This window comes from Myotis davidii, unplaced genomic scaffold (assembly GCF_000327345.1).
Source record: "Myotis davidii unplaced genomic scaffold, ASM32734v1 scaffold488, whole genome shotgun sequence".
In the NCBI taxonomy this organism is placed as follows: Eukaryota; Metazoa; Chordata; class Mammalia; order Chiroptera; family Vespertilionidae; genus Myotis; species Myotis davidii.
The window spans coordinates 3,697,181-3,701,156 of NW_006300365.1; positions in this window are offsets into that span (position 1 = coordinate 3,697,181).

Below are 3,976 nucleotides of genomic sequence, written 5' to 3' on the forward strand. Positions count from 1 at the left end.
CAATGTGCTGATAAACAAAAATGATATCGCCCTTGCAGAAGTAAAAGGCACATAAAGGGGAATAAAAGTACATTTTTATGTGTTAGGTCTCCAGTGAAAAGTGAGCTGCCAAATACTACTAAGTTCTACTTCCCCTGGGAAAACACATTTCTCTTATCCACTGAACTTAAGAAGACACACATGTTCCAAGCAGTACAGGGAACTGAAAAACAAATGACCAACTAAACAAAACTTGTACCAGTTACATCTCCCTGAAATGTCCTTGAAAAAATGCTTGAAAATGTTTTAAATTAGACTGAATATTGAAAATTGAATGTTCTAAGGCCCTGGTAAAGTTGGTTGTTGACACAAAATTTATTTCAATTTCAAAAGTAAGTTAACAAATTTCTTCTGGTTAGTTTTGGTAGCATGCACTTACATACATACATAACAAAAATTCCACCTACGTAGCTTCCTAAGTGTAGATCAGCGGTTCTCAACCTGTGGGTCGCGACCCCTTTGGTGGTCGAATGACCGTTTCACAGGGGTTGCCTAAGACCATCCTGCATATCAGATATTTAGATTATGATTCATAACAGTAGCAACATTACAGTTATGAAGCATCAACAAAAATAATTTCTTAAAAGTCCAGATTTTTTTGGGGGAAACCGAAACCAAAGCAAAACTAAGGAAGGTCTGCAGCGGTTCTCAACCTGTGGGTGGCGACCATTGGAAAACACATATAGCATGTCAGATATTTACATTACGATTCATAACAGCAGCAACATTACAGTTATGAAGTAGCAACGAAAATAATTTTATGGTTGGGTCACAACATGAGGAACTGTATTTAAAGGGCCTGAAGGTTGAGAACCACTGATGTAGATACTAAATTTCAATTACTGTTCGAGGCAATGGCAAACGTTTTTACCTGAAGGGTCAAATAAGAAACATTTATACTTTGTGTCCATTGGGTTTCTGTCACAATCACACCTCCAGCTGTGTATCATGAAAGCAGGCATAAACAGTTCATAACAATCCTGTGTGTCTGTGTTCCAAATATATAGATATATATATATATTAATAATATATATATTAATAGTAACAGGTGGTGCGCAGGATTGCTGACCCTTGGTATCCATTGCCAGTGTCTCTTGGTGTGGGGCAGATTCATCCCGGTAGAGAATTACTCTTCTAAAGAGACCAGGGCCACTGCAGTCATGGATGCCTGCTGTATGACAGTCTAGATATTTAAAACAGTCCATACTGAAAGATGTATTCTCTGGCTGAATGTGCATGGAGTTTAGGGGAATAGAAAACTCAGAAAAGCGCCATGAGGGCAAGAATTCTACAATTACTATTCATCACTCTGGTACAGAAATTAGCATTATACCCGACTACAGTGCACCATCCATAAACAGTTGTTAAATACGTGAAAATATTATAAAAATAACTATAATAAAGCATATAGAGCCATGTGGCAATTATTGTTATTATCTGTTTTTTCAAATTATTGTTATTATCTGTTTCTTTTAATTATGTTAGATAATTATCTTTTAATTATCTATTTAATTATCTGTTTCTCTCCTATACTCTCAGACTTTGCAGACCACATTTTCCTTGGCAAGATAGCTCCCTCTTCAGTCTCTGCTAATAGGGGTTGATGAGACTAGAAGGCTGAGGGAGAAAGAGGATTATGCACCATTTTTGTTCAGTTTGTTTCCTGTACCTGTCAGCATCCCCTTAGCAGAGCTCTAGCCTAACCATGGCCCTTTTTCCCATTACTAGCAGTCTCCACGATACTTATGAGCCCAGAACTATAGAATCCAATGAAGAGGCAACTCCCCCTGGGACATCTGAGTTTCAGCTTGAAACTCTAAGTTCCTTAATGCTTAAAAATTCCAACCCCTGCCAAACTGGTTTGGCTCAGTGGCTAGAGCATCGGCCTGTGAACTGAAAGGTCCCAGGTTCGATTCCAGTCAAGGGCATGTACCTTGGTTGCGGGCACATCCCCAGTAGGAGGTGTGCAGGGAGGCAGCTGGTCGATGTTTCTCTCTCATCGATGTTTCTAACTCTCTATCCCTCTCCCTACCTCTCTGTTAAAAATCAATAAAATAAAAAAATTCCAACCCCTTTAGTTCCTGCGGTTGTTGCCTACAGAAGGAAAAATCTTCATATCTTTATCTTTTTAGTTTTTCAATACGTAGTTAAGACATCTTTATATTAAATGATCTTTGCTAAAGTAATGCTTGTGGTTTCTATGTCCATACTGAACTCTGAGTGATACAAACTTAGTGAATACAGAAAAGTGGATGTCATTCATTCCTTTGGCAGTACATGGAGATAGGAGAGTCACAATCCAACATCTGCCCATCTGATTCCTAGACAAAAACCTCCCCAGGAGATGGCACTCTGAAAGTCCTGGACCTGGGATTCCCCTGCGTGACTGCACTTGGCAGGGTGGGGCTGCAGAGTTGTAGGGCAGGACAAGCCATTTAAGGAGGTTGGAGGGGGGGCTCTGACTGTGCCCTTGAGGTGGTGAAGAATGGCTTCCTTTCTTAAAGCTACACAGTCCAATCACTATCTGAGTCTCCACCAAGAGCCTTCCAGAGAAAGAGTTCCCCCAAAGGTGTCCACCTGGTTAGCCAGCAGACCCCTCTGCAGGACCTGAGCATGGCATAGTGGTGTCCTCAGTAGTTGGAAAACCAGGCAGTGCACTCCCCATGCTTGTGCTTAAACAACTGGCGAGCTGGACTCTTGGAAGGTGGTGCCTGGATCTCTAGCACACTTCCTTCTCTCCCAGGTGTACTGAATCTCCACTGATTTTCACCACCAGAAGTTATGCAGACTCCTCTTCCTGTTTCTGTTGCTCTTGTTTGGGGATGCTGCATGGATTGAGACCACACACCCCTGAGGGAAGGGGAGTTTGCAGTCAAAATATCCCTCCAGCGTTTCAGGCATCATATGTGGATAAGGGGACCAGCCATTTCCATGTCTCTGCCCTTCTTACCATTCTCTAAGTCCTTGGTTAGAATATATCAGTTTAGCTTGCCTTCAACTGGTTATTCAAGGTGATTGATTTATAATATAGCTATAAATCCTGTTTGGTGCCTGGAACAGATGAATGTAGCTTTCACCTATTCTGCAGCCATCTTGGAATCTCCTACTTCTTTGGCTTTTTTTACCCTTACAAATTAGACACTAATTTAACATTATCCTATATAATAGAAGCCTAACATGCTAAGTGTTTGGTCATCCAGTAGGCCATTCAACCAATCAAAGCATAATATACTAATGATATGCTAAGGCTGCTCAACCACTCACTATGACTGACCACCGGGGGGTAGACGCTCCAACCAGTAGATTAGCTTGCTGCTGGAGTCCGGCCGATTGGGACTGAGCAAGATGGGCCGGACACACCCTGGAGCCCTCTGGGAGTCCCTTCCCAGCTGGCAACCCCCTGCATCCTTCCATAGCCCTGATCATGCACCGGTGAGTCCCTCAGCTTGGCCTGCACCCTCTCGCAATCCAGGACCCCTCAAGGGATGTCAGAGAGCTGGTTTTGGCCAAGTGGCAGAATGACTGGTCACGATGATGTGCAATGACCACCGGAGGAAGACTCTCAATGCAGGAGTGTCTGGGGAAGCGCCACTCAGCCAGAAGCCAGGCTCACAGCTGGAGAGTGCAGTGGCAGTGGTGGGAGGCTCTCCTGCCTCCACACTAAGGATGTCCGGCTGACAGCTTAGGCCTGCGTGGGGAGCCAGCCTAAGCCGTCAGTCGGACATCCCCCAAGGGTTCCCAGACTGTGAGAGGGGAAGGCACCCACAGTGCCTATGGGGCCAATCTATCCTACCTAATAAAAGAGAAACATGGTAATTAGCCATACATCCACTACCCTTCCCATTGGGTAATCATGGCGATATGCAAATTAACTGCCAGCCAAGATGGCAGCCGGCAGCCAGGCAGCTGGAAGTGAACATGAGGTTTGCTTGCTTCA